The sequence below is a fragment of the Protopterus annectens genome, chromosome 12.part0, assembly GCF_019279795.1.
Source record: "Protopterus annectens isolate FY-2018-M chromosome 12.part0, PAN1.0, whole genome shotgun sequence".
NCBI classification, from domain to species: domain Eukaryota; kingdom Metazoa; phylum Chordata; order Ceratodontiformes; family Protopteridae; genus Protopterus; species Protopterus annectens.
This window is the reverse complement of record NC_056746.1, coordinates 123338358-123355949: the sequence shown is the minus strand read 5'-3', so window position 1 is coordinate 123355949 and position 17592 is coordinate 123338358. Positions and strand designations below refer to the sequence as shown.

Here is a 17592-nt window from a genome sequence, read left to right as displayed (position 1 = left end):
TGGTGCTGGGTCTCCTAGCTTCCAGAATAACATCCATAACTGCTTGGGAAAGAGGAGCTGCCTGGATGCTTAGGTGATCTGCCATGCAGCCAGATTTAAGGTTTTGAGCTGGCTGTGAAGAATCTGATTGTTTTGCTGTGTGAGCAAATGGGTAATTTGTGGTAAAATCCAAGGTGGGCCCTGGGCCATATTCCTCAAAAGTGGGTACCAGTGCTGGCGTGGCCAGTCTGGGGCTATGAGCATCAGTCGTGGTCTCTCCTTTCTGATTTTCAAAAGCACCTTTGTGAGGAGAGGCAATGGAGGGAAGGCATATACTGTCAGGTTTTTCCAACTGAATGAGAGTGCGTCCACTTTCCAAGCTTGATGGTGAAATGTTCTTGTACAAAATTTTGTTAGTTGATAGTTTTGAGGACTGGCAAACAGGTCTATGTCTGGAAGGCCCCATTTTGTGGATCCAGTTTCCACTCGTGGGGATCCATGATGTTTCTGCTGAGGTCGTCTGGCAATGTGTTCTTTTTTCCTGGCAGGAATTGAGCTTGTAACTGAACTTGGTAAGCCAGAGCTGTGTTCCACAAGGTCATTTCTTGCCTGCATGGAGGGTAGGAGTGTGTACCCCCTTGTTTGCTTATGTACCACATTACTGTGGTGTTGTCCGTCCTTATTGTAAGTTGTCCTGGTTGTAATAGATTTTTGAAGGCTGTCAGAGCATTCTGTACAGCTAGCATCTCTTTTTGATTGATGTGCAGATTCCTTTGATCTGCAGTCCATACGCCTTGAACGCACTGTCCTGCCATGTGTGCCCCCCAGGCGTAGTCCGATGCATCTGTTGTCATAGCTTGCCTGGCTGGGGGCAAGGTGAAAGGTTGACCCTTGTTGAGGTGACATGCCTGTGACCACCATAGAAACTCCTGTTGTAGGCAGGGAATGAGAGATATCACTGTGTCCAAGCTGTGGCTGTGTTGAGACCATACGCTTTTTAGGTACCACTGTAATTTCCTCATATGCAGCTTTGCAAATGGTATTAGTAGTATGCAAGATGCCATGAAGCCCAAGGCCTGCAGAATTTTTCTTGCAGGTAGTTGGGTCTTTGTTGCCATTGTTTTGAAATATTGAGTCAGTTGTAGTTGTTTGTCTGGCGTCAGATAAGCCTTCTGGGCCGTTGTATTCAAGCTGGCACCCAGGAATGTCATATTTTGTGAGGGTACTAGTTTTGATTTCTTTTCGTTTACTGTGTACCCTAGGCAACTTAGAAGATGTTTTACAAAAGCCAGATGTTGTAAGAGGATGTCTTTGCTTTCTGCATGGATGAGGCAGTCGTCCAGGTTATGGGTATATTTGAATTCCTCTTTGTCTGCAGTATGCAATTACTGGTGCCAGGCATTTTGTGAAGACCCTGGGCGCAGTAGATAAGCCAAAGGGCAGTGCAGAGAATTGGTAATGGGTTGAACCTGCAATGAAATGGAGGTATCTTCTGCAACTTTGTCTGATAGGGACATGCAGGTATGCCTCCTTGAGGTCCAACGTTACTAGCCATGCTTTCTTGCCCAACATGGGAAGAAGCTGCTGTAGTGTTACCATCTTGAATTTGGGTACTTGTAAGAAGGTGTTTAGAATTGAAAGGTCCAGAATTGGTCTCCAGGTATTGTCCTTTCTGGGAACTAGAAAGAGTCTTGAGTAAAATCCTTGGCCTTGCTCTCGAGTAGGTACCAGCTGAATGGCTCTCATGTCCATGAGAGCTGTAATTTGTTTTTGTGCCTCTGCCCATTGATTTTGTGGCAGGTTTGGCATTCCTCTTTTCATTGGCAAGGTGTGAAAATGGAATCTGTATCCTCGTAAAATTATGTCTAGGACCCATTTGTCCTTTGTGACAATGTGCCATTTGTCTGAAAAAAGTGCAAGTTTTCCTCCCAAGGGGGCTGCCAAGAGAGTGTTGCTTGGCCAATGAGGTGCAAGACATTGAGTTTGCCTTCTGGTAGGTTGGGACCTGTCTTCTCCTCAATTCTGTGTTGTAGTGCCCCATTGGCGAGGTTTGTACTGGGCTTGTGGTTGTCCTCTGCCCCTTGGACGTCTGTATTTACCCCTCTGAGGTCTGTCAGTAGCTGGAAAGGCCAATTTTTTGTTGGCCAATTTCTGCTGAAGCGAGGGGGCTGTACCTGTAGGAAATCTTTGACTGTCTGCATAGATTTTGCCTTATCCTCCATTTTCTTTAAGACTTCTTCTGCTTTAACTCCAAAGAGAACATCCTGCTGTAAGGGAGCATCTAGAAGCTTTGCTTTAACATGATCAGGCAGAGTTTGTTCCTTTAACCAAGCATGTCTACGTATAACAGACCCAGTGACAGCTGCTCTGCAGCAGGCCTTCAGAGAATCAAACCCACATTGTAAGGTGTGTTTGCCCACCTGTTCAGTTGCATGCAACAGATCCTGCATTTCTTTCAATTCAGACTGTTGAGGGAGAGTGGTGATTCTTTGCTTTAACTGTGAGATTAGAAATTGCTGATACTTAAGCATGTGAAACTGGCAATTTAGTGCCCTCACAGCTAGAGTGGCTGAGGTGTAAACCTTTTTCCCCCATTTGTCTAGTGCTCTGGAATCCCTTTCAGAGGGTACAGGATTTTTAGCCATAGAAGCCTTAGCCCCTTTGGGACCCTGGGAGATTGTCTCTAGGTCAGCAACAGGGCTTGCCCCTCTGCCTACACCCTTTAGAATTTTTTTTAGGGGGGGTATTTTTTTATTGGCATTCAAAAATGTAATAGGTCGATCATTTCAGTTCTACATTTAGTGATTCGACCTATTACATTTTCAAAATGCTGTAAAAAACACACTGCAAGATTCACCACCAAGAGATAGAAATCCTTCCTTTGTTCACATATAGAATCCTTTATTAACGAACAGACAAGCGCTTTCACGCACCATAGTGTGCTTCATCAGATCTTAACATATTGTGGCAATTCATTCATAGTATATATAGTGAGACAAATGCATTCAATTAAATAATTAAAATAATCGATCAATCAATGAATTAATCAATTAGACAATTAGACAAAACTTTCTTAAAGAAACACATGATTTAGTGTAAAGCTGTAATCAAAAGGCAGTGAAGACATTCTAAAAACCTCTGGAGCAATCTTATAATATAGCACATGTATATAGTATATATTATATATTATTATTATTATTATATTATATATATTATATATATATATAATGTATATTACCAAGACTTATATTTTTATTTTCAAAATGCTGATATAGACCCACCAAACCAGGGATGAATTTCCTCTTCATTTTCCAATTGTCCAGGCTGCATTTGAATTGGGTTAGGGAGGAACTCTGCTTCACATGGATGGGGAGCCATTCCAGAGGCAGGGTAATCTCTGGGAAACATACCTGTTTCTCCAGTAGGTCCTATTTATGTCACAGGCATGGTTTAAGTCTTTAGAATGGGTAATTCTGGTGCTGCTTGTTAATATAGTAGGAGGTCCATCAGAGTTGAGTCTGACATTTCATATGCCGGCCATAGATCTCCCCTCAACAACCTGAAGAAGACAGAACACAAGAATAGGGTTTTGAGGCGGCCAGCATAGGACATGTTACTTTCACCCAGTATTCTTTTAGTGAGGAACCTAGGTGGACGTTCCAATTGTTGGATATGCCTGGTTAGGGACATACCAAGGGGAACTGTACTCAATGATAGAGCTGATGAATGCCAAATACAGTGGAACAATGACTTTCTTGGACCTAGATGCCATACCTTTGTTTATAAGCTGAGCAACATAAAAGGATTTCCTCACTACTGTAGACGTGATGATCAATGGCTAGATTACTGTCTATGTGTGTCCCTAAGTCCCTGACTACTGGGTCAGCTCTTAGGGGTGTGTCAATGCGATAGTTACCAGAGGTGGGTGACTTCCCGAAGGATACATTTATGCATTTCTTGGCATTTAGTTTTAGTCCATGGCTCTGACAACAGTTGTTTGTCTGTGTCAGCCCTTACTGGAGAACATTTGTGTCAGTGTGGGATTCAATGACAGCTCCTAATTTGTAATCATCTGCAAATTTATTCAGCCAGAGGCCATAGACACTGACCTTGACTTCAGAGAGGTAAATGCCAAAAAGGAGAGGTCCCAAGGACAGATCCCTGAGGAACTCTGCTTGTGACCCTCCTCTTTGCAGAGGTGGCCTCCTCAATTATAACTCCCTGGGTCCTGTCTAAGTGCCAGTTGGCTATCTACTGGGTGACATAAGGGTTTGCACCTAACCTCTTGAGTTTGTCAAAAATGCCCAAGTGGGGTATTGTGTCAAATGCCTTGACCAGGTCAAGGTAGGCAGCATGAACCATTTTGCCCCTCATCTATCTCTTTGGTGACCTTCTCGAAGAAGTCCACCAGGTTGAGCAGGCATGACTTGCCCTTGAAGAAACCAAACTGGGTTGGGTCCAGTGGCTGGATGTTTACTACGTAATTACTGATCATTTTCATGATAATTCTTTCCATGGTTTTGCATATGAGACTAGTGAGATGTATGGGTCTGTAGTTTAAAGGGTCTGCAGACGGCCCACATTTGTGCAGAGGGATGACTGTTGCTGTTCTCAATTCATGAGGCAAAAAAGCCTGTTTGGGGGCTACAGTTAAACAGTGATTCCAGAGGGCCTGATACAGCATGTTTCATGTTATTTAGAAGGCATCCTGGGATATTGTCTGAGCCCACTGATGTTGTGTTCTTGACATAAGAGAAAGCATCGAGTACCTTTTCCCTAGTGATAAAGTACAGTTGTGTACTTACCATAAATGTAGATGTTCGAGTGTCTTCACTGTTGCAGTCATTACAGTTGGGTTATCCTGCTGGAAGGCTACCTGCAGTCAGCCTGAATTCCAAAGTCTAGGTCTGGCATTGGTTGCTGTCGCCTCCTCCCTGACGTCAGTGCGCCAGGGTATAAAAGATGCAGCTGATGCCATTTTCTTCAGTTTTTCTTGCTCCAGATGTCAGATGCCCCCAAAAAGGGAAGGCTAAAAATATGTCAATAAAGCATGCATGCACCAAGGTAAACTTTTTCTTCATCTACAAGCAAATACACCACATAGGTTGTATAGAATAGAGAAGTACAGATAAGGTCCAGCAAAGATAAGGGGGATGGTGGGTAACCTGGACTGCAACAGTGAATACACTCGAACATCTACATTTGTGGTAAGTACACAACTGTACTATGTTCTTCGTGTTTCACTGTTGCAGTCATTACAACTGGGTTGAATCCCAAAGCTAAGGTTGGGAGGCTGGAGCTAAATAGGATTAGGAGCAGCTATGAGGCCCTGCAGAACTGCAGTGGCAAAGCCTGCCCTGGATTTGGAGTAGAGTGGTAAGTCATAGTACTTTGCAAAAGTGTGCACTGAACTCCAGGTTGTAGCCTCTAAAATGTCTTTGGTTGGTACTCCTCTGAGGAAGGCTGCTGAAGTGGCTGCTGCTCTGATTGAATGTGGTCTAATGCCCTTAGGCACTTATTTGCCATGTTGTGAAGAGCAGAAACAAATGCAGTGGCCTATCTACTTTGAAATAGTCTGCTTTGAGATAGCCTTTCCTTGAGATCCTGCAGCATATGCCACTAGTAATTGCTCAGTCTTTCTGAAAGCTTTGGTTCTGTCCAAGGAGAAGTGCAGCTGTCTGTGTATGTCCAAAGAATGCAGAAGTCTCTCACCCTTATTCTGTGGATTTGGGTAAAAGGTAGGCAAATGAATAGTTTGGTTAAGGGCTACACTGGACACTACCTTAGGTATAAATGTCGGGTTTGTCCTCAGAGAAACCCTATCTGGATGGAAAATGATGAAAGGTTCCACAGCCCATGAGTGCCTGTCGCTCTGAGACTCATCTTGCAGAGGTTATTGCTAGGAGCAGAGCTGTTTTCCATGATAAAAATTTTATATTAGCTGAAAAAGCTGGCTCAAAAGGAGGCAGGGTGAGTTTTTCCAAGACATAATTGAGGTCCCATGCAGGAATTGGTGATCTCCTTGGAGGCCTTAAGTTTTTGGCTCCTCTGAGGTACTGCCCTAATAAAGGATGAGAAAAAATAGGTGGCTCTGTATTGTAAAGAGCTGAAATGGCAGAGGCATGAATCTTAATTGTTGAAAAGGATAGGCCTTTGCCCAGCATCTCAGTTAAATATTGCAAAATCTGAGGAAAATTTGGTACAGTCGTGTCAATACCTTGTGCTTGGTTCCAAGCACAGAATCTCTTCCATTTTTCAGCATAAGATTTTCTGGTACTAGGCCTCCTGGCCTCTAAAATAACATCCATCACCACTTTAGAGAGAAGTGTGCTTTGAATGACTACAGTATCCACCATGCTGCCAGATTTAAGGGCTTGAGTTGGCTGTGCAGGATCCGATTGTTGTGTTGGGACAGTAAGTGAGGAACTTGAAGTAATGTCCAGGCTGGGTATTGAGACAAGTTCCTTAGGATTGGGTACCAGTGCTGGTGGGGCCAGTCTGGGGCAATCAGTATTATTTTTGGCTTCTCTTGTCTGACATTTAGGAGTACCTTGGGGAGGAGAGGCAGTGGAAGAAAGGCATAGACTGTTAAGTTTTTCCAGCTGAAAGATAGAGCATCCACTTTCCATGCTTGCTTGTGATAAGTCCTTGTGCAGAATCTCTTCAGTTGGCAGTTGTGAGGGGAGGCAAATAGATCTATGTCCGGGCATCCCCAATTCCTTGTTATCATGCTGAAGACTTGCGGATCCAATTTCCACTTATGGGGATCCATGAGGTTTCTGCTTAGTTCGTCTGCCAGAGTATTTATCTTTCCTGGCAGGAATTGTGCCTGCAGATGTACTTAGTAAGTCAATGCTGTGTCAAACAAATTCATGGCTAGCCTCCATAGGGGGTAGGAATGAGTGCCTCCCTGCTTGTTTATGTACCACATGACTGTAGTATTGTCCGTCTTTATCAGTAGTTGTCCCAGATGAAGTAGATCCTTGAAGGCTGTCAGGGCATTCTGAACAGCTAGCATCTCTTTTTGGTTGATATGTAGATGCATTTGGCTTGCGGACCATGTGCCCTGAATACATCTTCCTGCTATGTGGGCCCCCCAGGCATAATCTGATGCATCTGTTGTTAATATCTGCCTGGCTGTGGATAAAGCGAATGGCTGCCCCTTGTTGTGGTGACAGGCCTTTGCCCACCATTGAAACTCCTGTTGCAGGCAGGGAATGAGGGTAATTATTGTTTCCAGGCTGTGGCAATGTTGAGTCCAAACACTTTTTAGATACCATTGAAGTTTCCTCATATGCAGTCTTGCATATGGAATTAGCAGAATGCAGGATGCCATGAAGCCCAAAGCCTGCAGAATTTGTCTTGCAGGTAACTGGGTCTTTGTTGCCAACATTTTAAAATAAGTAGTCAGTTGTCTTGGTTTGTCTGGCATGAGATAAGCCATCTGGGCAGTTGTATTTAAGCTTGCACCTAGGAATATTATCTCTTGAGAGGGTACGAGTTTCGTTTACTGTGTACCCTAGGCATGTTAGTAATCATTTTACAAACACCAGATTCTGTAGTAGAATGCCCTTGTTCTCTGCTTGAATAAGGCAGTCATCCAAGTAAGGATATATTTGTATTCCTCTTTGTCTGCAAAATGCAATTACTGGAGCCAGGCATTTTGTGAAGACCCTGGGCGCAGCAGATAAGCCAAAGGGCAGTGCAGAGAATTGGTAGTGCATTGAGCCAGCTATGAATCTGAAGTACCTTCTGCATGATTGTCTGATTGGGACATGCAGGTATGCCTCTTTTAGGTCTAAAGTCACTAGCCAAGCCTTCTTGCCCAGCATGGGCAGAAGCTGCTGCAGAGTCAACATTTTGAATCTTGGAATATCCAGGTATGTGTTTAGAATAGTCAGGTCCAGTATTGGTCTCCAGGCTTTGTCCTTTCTGGGCACCAAGAGCAGTCTTGAGTAAAATCCTTGTCCCTGCTCTTGCTGTGGTACTTGCTGAATGGCCCTCATGTCCATGAGGGATGACACTTGCTTTTGTGCCTCTGCCCATTGATTTTTTGGCAGGTCTGGCAAACCGTTTGCCCTTGGCAGGGTGTGAAAGTGAATCCTGTAGCCTTGTGACACTATATCCAAGACCCATTTGTCCTGGGTTATTACATGCCAATTTTGAGAAAAAAGTGCTAGTTTTCCCCCTAAAGGTGTTGCCAGAAGGTAAGTGCTTGGCGCAGGCAGGGGGAAGTCATTGGGACTGTTTCCTGTATGGCTGTGATTTGTCTTCTCCGCTTTTGGAGGTAGAAGCACCCCATTGTTTAGACCTGTATGAGCCTTGGGGTTGGGATCTGCCTCTAGGGCATCTGTATCTGCCTCTTTGTGGCCTGTCTGACACTGGAAAGGACCAATTCTTTGTAGGCCAGTGCCTGCTAAATCTTGGAGGCTGTACCTGTAAGAAATCCTTGACTGTTTGCATAGATTTAGCTTTGTCCTCCATTTTCCTCAACACCTCTTCTGCTTTAACACCAAACAAGGTATCATGCTGTAATGGAGCATCTAATAATTTTGCTTTAACATGATCAGGCAGATTGATTCTGTTCCTTTAACAAGCATGCCTCCGAATGACAGAACCCGTTAACAGCGGCCCTGCAGGAGGCCTCCAGAGAATCAAAACCACATTGCAAAGTATGCTTTCCCACTTGTTCAGATGCATGCAATAAATCCTGCATTTCTTTGTTTTCTGCACATTCAGAATTTATCAACATTTTCTGTTTAAGCAGTGACATAATATATTGCTGATATTTAAGCATATGAAACTGACAATTTAAAGCTCTTATAACCAAGGTAGCAGAAGTGTAAATCTTTTTTCCCCCTCTGTCCAGTGCCATAGAATCTCTGTCAGAGGGGGTAGGGTTTTTTGCAGTGGAAGCCTTGACCCCTTTGGGACCTTGAGAGATAGTTTCTGGGTCAGCAGCAGGGTTCTTAAAAAGAAATTTATGTGATTCAGGAACCCTGTAGTATCTGTCTGGCTTAACAGGAGCTGGAGGTAAAGAGTCAGGTGTCAGACTGGACTCTGAAAATACACCATCTACAATGTCTAGCACAGGTGGAATAGCAAGGGACCTGTGCTGAGGTAGTAAAAGGAAGTCTCTGAGCCTTTTCTTAGATTCTGAATAATCTTAGCTCTCCCAGTGGAAATGCTCCCTCATGGTATGCAAAGTTTCCCCAAAAGAGTGATCCTCAGGAGGAGAGGCTGAAGGGATAGATTCTTCAGCATCAGAATCCTCATAGGGAGGAAGAGAGTATTCCTGATCAGAAGAGGAATCAGAAGAAATGGAAACCTGATCTGAACAGTCATATTCTGTCTCTTGCCCAGGCCTCTTATCAGGAGGGGGATGGGAACCCCTGATCAAAGTAATTAGGTCTTCGGCCATTTTGAGCATCTGTTTTTTAGGCATGGAGGCCTGTCCAGGAGCTGTTGTACTTGTTTCTTTGTCTTTAGAGATGCTTTAGTCTTTGCCTTTGAAACTGAAGTCGTTTTACATATAACTGTGTAGGCCTGAAAACACCCTCAGAAGCCAATGCCTGCTCAGCGGCTCTGGACCCATCTGAGGGAATAGTTTCCGAGGTCCAATACCTTGAGTTTCCAGCAGCCTAGTCGGCTCCATGTGGGAGTCGGAAGCAGCCTGCAGCTCTAAAGTAGCGGGCATCAGGGGCTGCAAAAGCGCCTCACTGAGAACTGGCGACTGGCTTAGAAGAAGCCTCATCGTCAGTTTTGGACCTCGGATGCCTGTCATTTTCATTTTCTTTGCGTTTCTTTTGAATTGCATTAGTTGGATGGCTATCCGACGACATCTTGTAATTAAATATTCCGCCAAAATAGTGAAATGCAAAATCGACGCTTAATAGTGCGTTGGTTAAATCTAGCACAAAACAGACAATTAGCAACGTTGTGATCAGGGTCTAGGCAAGGAATACAGTAAGAAAGGAAGTCCTTATGAGATATTTGCTTCCCACAAGAAATACAGTTATTAACTTTTTCTAACATCGGTCTGGAGCAAGAAAAAAGTTTCCCCAACGGGGTACTTGGCTTTTAATGAAGACTTCGGATCTGAAATTCGAACACGAAAATCTCCGAGTCGGCCGACCAGCACTTGTGAACTATTTTTGCTTCGGGCACCGTGCGGCAAGAAAGACTAAAGAAAATGGCGTCAGCTGCATCGTTTATACCCCTGGCACACTGACATCATGGAGGAGGTGACAGCAACCGACGCCGGACCTAGACTTTGGAATTCAGGCCGACTGCGGGTAGCCTGCCAGCAGGATAACCCAGTTGTAATGACTGCAACAGTGAAACATGATGAACATCAGGGGGAGTTACATTTTATGGTATTTCCTGAGGACAAGTTGAGGGGAAGAGAGGGGTAAAGTTGGAGATGAATTTGTCGGCCAGTAGGTTTGCTATATCTTCTGGCTCAATATAGGTGGCTCCATTTACAATGAGCTCGGCACACAATTAAGACACCTAATTAATTGATTTCCCACAGGCACTAATCAATTAATTAATACAAAGACTACAGAAGAGACAATAAATGAGCTTAGAAAAACATACAGCAGCAATCCTGATACCTGTATACCCAAAGGACCACCCCACAGTACATGCAGAGACTTGCAGTTACAACTTTACACACAGATTAGTGAACCCCACAACATCCCACAGCCAGCTGATGAAGGCAAAACAAATGGGTCATTATTGAAATCCACATTATTCCTCCTACATACAGGGTTCATCTATAGGCCAGAGTCTCTGCTACAGCATACTGGCCACAGACCTTTCCATGGAGGGTGATTTCATTAATAGTCAAAATATATCACAGGATTCCCTCTGTCAAAGGTGGGAATCGTCAAATCACCTTACCACTCCAAAGGTACTACTGCCACCATCAATACAAAGTGGAGAGGTTTAATAGCTATGCTATCCTAATACAACACAATGCCTTTAACATCTTCAGCCAAATAGATTTTTGATAACCACAGTAACTTCAGCTGTACACCTGGATCCAAACCCAGCAGAGATGACAGGCAATGCATTTATTAACGGGCATGTACAACAAAGAATTTCTCAAAAGGTTCCTTCTAACTAATGACAAACACCCTAAAACTGGTCAGTATTTCCCACCCTTGCCTAGCACAGCGTCAGTAAGTTTACATCTTCCCCTCATAATCTGCAAAAACATGTCTTAAGAAACAAAATAGTCTTTTTCCAAAGACCCTCCAAACTGCATCAATGTCCCAAGCTTTTGTTTTGGCAGACATTATCACTGCTGCTATCCCGCTTGGTTGTATTTCTCACCTTAAGTAGGCCACCTACTAAAAGCACCGTCTCAAAGACCACTTTCATCAGCTTGGCTTAAGTAGGCCACCTACTAAAAGCACGGTCTCAAAGACCACTTTCATCAGCGTGGCATAAGTAGACCACCTACTAAAAGTACTGTCTCAAAAACCACTTTCATCAGCTTGGCTTAAGTAGGCCACCTACTAAAAGCACTGTCTGAAAGACCACTTTCATCAGCTTGGCTTAAGTAGGCCACCTACTAAAAGCACCGTCTCAAAGACCACTTTCATCAGCTTGGCAGCTTTCCTTGATATAGACAGTCAACAGCTTGCTAGAATTACGACAGGCACCAACCACCATCTGGCCAGCTCACTGTTGCCACTTCCCACTGATGTATTAAATGTGGTATATTTGGATTTAATATTACTTGCCTTACTCAACACAGATGAAGTCTTCTCAGAGGAAGAAGGTAAGATCATCCTACAGAGAGGTCTCTTCATACTATAAACAAGAACCCTCACTACTTGGGTCTGGGCTGGAAGATGCCATGACCAACAAATACAACAGACCAGCAAGTGCTGCTCCATTGGTATAAATGACTCTCTCTCCACCAAATACCTCAGGTTTGATGATATAACTACAAAGCTGATCAATGACTTTCAACCACTTGTTTAGATTTACGGTAATGAGCTTCCTTGTGTTTGATAAACAGCATTTGTTATGGACTAGACACAACTCTGCCATTCTAAACAAATGTTCTGAAGCCTCTCAGTAGGAATACCAAGTTGGCTGGTGGCACTCTCTTTAGCCCCTAACCCAGCTTTACCAACAAGGCCAAAGAATATGAGTAGCTGCATAGTTAGTAACCACAAGCAAATGTCAAGAGTTTTCCTCTCTGCAGCTCAGAGCTCCAGTGAAACAGCCATCTTACCCAATGGGGAAAAAACTCCAAATGCACAGCCCATGGTCAGGGGCTTGTGAGTATCCCTCTCCTGCCTAGAGCATTTCAAAAGCAGCAAATGTAGACAGAACAGCTCTAATCAAAAAAATCCAGTTTGAGAGACCCATGCTGTAGGTAGAAGTCAGTTTGGCTACACCTGGCTGGTGCTTTTCCATCTCTTCAGCTGAGTTAACATCCTCTCTTGAGATATTTCCACTGCAAAGGTATAAGCTGGATATCTCCCAGTCGTGCACACCACCATAACCAACTCTCAAACTTTACCTTTTATGTTTTTGTTTGATAACCACCTAAAGAAGCTGGTCCATGGACCCTTTTCAGTCATGATATAGCCCAACAGCATAAAGAATATGATATGCCAACATCATAACAAAGAAAGTAAAAACTGAAGACAGGCAGTTTACATTTACACACACAGACAGTCATACATTATGTGCAGTAACGTCTGAAGACAGGGAGTTTACATTTACACACACAGTCATATATTATGTGCAGTAACATCTGAAGACAGGGAGTTTACATTTACACACACACACACACAGACAGTCATATATTATGTGCAGTAACATCTGAAGACAGGGAGTTTACATTTACACACACAGACAGTGACATCTGAAGACAGGGAGTTTACTTTTACACGCACAGACAGTCATACATTATGTGCACATCCTTAATATTAACATTCAACAGCCTGACCAACCTACAGGTGGCATATTACCAGAGGTGAGCAATAAGAGTTCATTATAGCTTTTTCATGTGGAGTCGCTCAATATGTATGTGTAATCAGCCACCTGGCACCCTTTGGCAGACACTGCCAAAAGACTAGACTCTAGGAGTTGGTTCCAGTATACCTAATCTCACCAATATCCTCTTAGTCTTATCCTAGCTATAATGAGAGTCTTTCTCTGAAATGCATGGCCATTACCACAGACCTGTTGTCCAAGGCAGGGAGCCCTGGACTGAGTGTTAACTGCTAAATCCATCACTGAAATTCCAGCTTGAGCCATTTGAGGTACGGAAGAAGAAGAAGAAAGTACAGAAACTGAGGACATGAGAATGCTGAAGCCAAAGTGTCTTTGGAAACCACTGAAGTTTTCTCATGTGAAGTTTGGCTACAGGGAGCAAAGAAATGGTGGAGGCCATAAAAAGTACAGTTGTGTACACTTACCATAAATACAGATGTTCGAGTGTACTCACTGTTGCAGTCATCACCTGTGGGTTATCTCTGCTGTGGTAGCCGTTGACCGGCCCGAATACCAGTGTCAAAGTTTTTTTGCGCCAGCTGCTGTCGCCTGTAGTCTGACGTCAGGTTGCCATAACTATAAAGCAAGGCAGCCAACGTCATTACATCAGTTTTTCTTGCCCTAACCCGTCAGAAGCACAAGGGGAAACAAAGAAGTGGTCTTGGTGGCTAAGAGCCACCTTGGGAAGCATGTGTTCCCATTGGGGAAGATGTGAAAAGGGGGATGGAGGGAGGGAAACCAGGACTGCAACAGTGAATACGCTCGGACATCTATATTTATGGTAAGTGTACACAACTGTACTATGTTCTTCGTGTTTCACAGCTGCAGTCATCACCTGTGGGAGGATTCCCAAAGCTGAGGTAAAGGGTGGAAAGATAGGTAGAGTACTAGTTATGGGTGAAGAGGCCCTGCACAACTGCAGAGGCAACCCCTGCCCTAGACTTAGAAAAGAGAGGTAGGTGGTAATGCTTCGTAAAGGTATGGACAAAGGTCCAACTGTCTGCTTCCAATATGCCTCTGGTAGGTACTCCTCTGAAGAAGGCAGTGGATGTTGCCCTAGTGGAGTGGGTATGGATCGACTTAGGGATGGGTTTCCCATGTAGTCTGTAGCAGAAATGGATACAGTGTGAAATCCATTTGGAAATGGTTTGTTTGGAGATGGGCTTCCCCTCTGCCTCTGGGGCAAAGCTTACAAGAAGCTGGTCAGTTTTTCTGAATGGTTTAGTGCAGTCCAGACAGTATCTGAGTTGTCTGTGCATGTCCAGTGAGAGTAGAGTTCTTTCCCCTCATTTTGAAGGTGGGAAGGTGTTTGGCCTGGTTAAGGGTCACATCAGATACCACCTTGGGCATAAAGGAGGGATTAGTCCTCAGGGAGACTCTGTCTTCATGGAAAATTATGAAGGGCTCGACAGCCACGAGAGCTTGAAGTTTTGAGACCCTTCTGGCTGAGGTGATAGCTAGCAGGAAGGAAGTCTTCCAGGAGAGGTATTTCAATTCTGTTGAAGCGGCAGGTTGAAAAGGAGGTAAGGTTAGTTTCTCTAACACATAATTCAGGTCTCAGGGAGGAGTAGGAGGTCTTCTGGGAGGCCTGATATTAGAAGCCCCTCTGAGGAATTGCTTAATCAAAGGGTGGGAGAAGAGGGGTGGGTCTGAATCATAATGGGAAGAGATGGCTGAGGCATGGATTTTAATAGAGGAGAAGGAGAGGCCCCTATTGAGCAACTCTGCTAAGTAATCCAGGATGAGTGGGATGGAAGGTTGGGAAGTACTGCCCCCTTTTGATTGCTTTCAGGAGCAGAATCTTTTCCATTTTCTTGCATAACATTTTCTTGTGCTGGGCCTTCTGGCCTCTGTGATGATGTCTGGGACCTGTTTGCTTAACAGTGACTTCTTGGTGGTTTTTAGTGTATGAGCCATGCTGAAAGATTGAGAGTCTGTAGGTCTGGGTACAATACCATCCCTCTCTCCTAGGTCAAGAGGTCTGACCTTAGGGGAAGCAGCTTTGGGGGCTGTAAGGTCAGACTGCATAGTAAGGGGTACCAATGCTGTCTGGGCCAATCTGGAGCGATGAGGATGGCCTCTGGTCTCCTCTCTTATTCTGATTAGAACCTTGGGAATAAGGAGAAGATGAGGGTATGCGTACACAAAGAGGGAGCTCCAGGGGAAGGTCAAGGCATCCACCTGCAATGCTCGGAGGTGATACTCCCTGGTATAAATCTTGTGTAGCTTGTGGTTGAAGTGCGAGGCAAAGAGGTCCACCTCTGGGGTCCCTCACACCTGGGTGATTTGCAGAAAGATTTCTCTGCGGAGCTGCCATTCATGGGGGTCCAGTAAGTTTCTGCTTAGGTGGGCTGCCAGTGTATTGTTGATCCCTGGTAAGTACTGGGCAATCAGATGTAACCCCACGGAGGTGACTGTAAGACACAGACTCATGGCTAACCTGCACAGCCTGCTGTTTATGTACCACATTACTGTGGTGTTGTCTGTTTTTATAAGGAGGACCCCTGGCCTGAGATGGGGTTGGAAGGAAGTCAGAGCATTTTGCACTGCCATAATTTCTTCCTGGTTAATGTGCAAGTGAAGTTGCTGGGCATTCCAAAGGCCTTGGGTACACCTGCCTGCTAGATGAGTACCCCCAGCTATGTCTGAGGTGGTGGTGATGGTCTGGCCAGAAGGTCGGATGATGAAGGGAAGACCCTTGTTCATGGCACAGGCCTCTTCCCACCATAGAAATTTGTCCCTTATGCAAGGAATCAGTGGGAGAATGGTCTCTAGGGACTGAGAGTGCTGACACCAAAGGTTCTTTAAGTACCACTGAAGCTTTGTCATGTGAAGCCTGGTGATAGATTTGAGAAGGATGCAAGATGTCATGTATCCTAGGGCTTGCAGGAACTTCCTCACAGTGAGGTGACTTTTGGAAGCCAGCTGGGTGAAGAAGAGAGACAGGAAGCTCTGCTCTTCTGGGGATAGGAAGGCCATTAGGGTTGCTGTGTCTAGCACAGTTCCCAAGAAAACAGTTTTTCTGGTCGGATTTTGCTCTGATTTTTTTCTCATTGATGGTGAACCCTAGGGAAGTTAGGAGTTTTCTGGCAAAGAAGATCTTGGGGCAATATTTCTTTGCTGTTCACCTGAATGAGGCAGTTGTACAGGTAGGGGTAAATCTGTATATTTCCCTGCCTGCAGAATGTGTAAAATGAGGTAAAGGGTGGAAGGATAGGTAGAGTCCTAGCTGGGCCCAAGCATTTGGTGAATACTCTGGGAGCAGTAGACAAGCCAAAGGGCAGTGCAGAGAACTGAAAGTGCTGATAGCTTGCTCTGAAGCGCAGGAATTTCATGCACGATTCCCTGATGGGGATGTGGCGGTAGGCATCTTTTAGTTCTAGTGTCACCAGCCAGGCATTTTGTGTGAGCATAGGCAGGAGCTGTTGCAAGGTTAGCACTTTGAATCAGGGACCACCATTGAGGTGTTCAGTTTGGATAGATCCAGAATGGGGCGCTAAGTGCCATCTTTTCTGGGAACAAGGAATATTCTGGAGAAAAAAACTTTTCCTGTTTGATCTGGAGGGACAGGTTCTACAGCCCCCTGGGATATTAGTGTTTTTACCTGTTTTAATGCCTCTGCCCACTGGTTTGGGGGGAGGTATGGGTACCCTCTTGGGACTGGGAGTTCGCTGAAGGAGAATCTGTATCCCTGAGAAATATTTAATACCCATTGGTCCTTAGTTATAGAGACCCAATTGTCCCTGAAGAGGGTGAGCCTTCCTCCTAGTTTTAAATGAGTGTAAGAAGGGCGGGGGGGGGGGGAGTCATTCTGAGTGTTTACCATAGAAGCTTGGCTTAGAACTCATTACCTTAGAGGCGGAAGTGGTCCATTGTTTGCTTCTTTGCTAGCCCTGGGATAGGGGCCTGGGTGTTCTGTTCCTGCGGGGCTTACTTTGGCCCTGTCTGCTGGGTGCAGGGAAGGCCCAGTCCTTAGAGGGGAAGTTTCTGCTGAATCTGGGTGGTTGAACTTGAAAGAAATCTTTTACTGTTTGCACAGATTTTGCTTTGTCTTCCATCTTTTTAAGCACCTCTTCTGCTTTTTCCCAAAACAGGCGTTCCTTATCTAGGGGTGCATCAGTAAGTTTAGACTTGACATGATCAGGGAGAGGTTGTTCCTTCAGCCATGCATGTCTCCTAATAACAGATCATGTCACTGCTGCCCTGCTAGAGGCTTCTAGGGCATCATATCCACACTGTAGTGAGTGCCTGGCACTTGATCAGCAGAGTGAAGCAATGCTGACAGCTCTTTTGAGTTGGCACCATCAGAAGAGGTAGCAATCTTCAGCTTTATTTGTTCCAAAGTGTGTTGTTATTTTAAGATATGGAAATGACAACTGAGTGCTCTGATAGCTAAGGTTGCAGAGGTGTACACTTACCCCATCTGTCCAGAGCTCTGACGTCTTTGTCAGAAGGAAGAGGATTCTTGGCAGAACTAGTCTTAGCTCCTTTGGGTCCCTGTGTAATGACCTCAGGGTCTGCAGCAGGGTTCATATACAGGTATTTGTGAGACTCTGGTACACTGTAGTACCTCTCAGATTTAGCTGGAGC

At 44.7% G+C, this 17592-nt stretch overlaps 1 protein-coding gene across 1 annotated transcript in view; it reads right to left on the bottom strand.

Moving 5' to 3' along the window:
- CLEC16A (C-type lectin domain containing 16A) overlaps positions 1-17592 on the bottom strand; it is a gene marked incomplete in the record, with an annotated part of 3039290 nt that overhangs the window by 1860869 nt on the left and 1160829 nt on the right.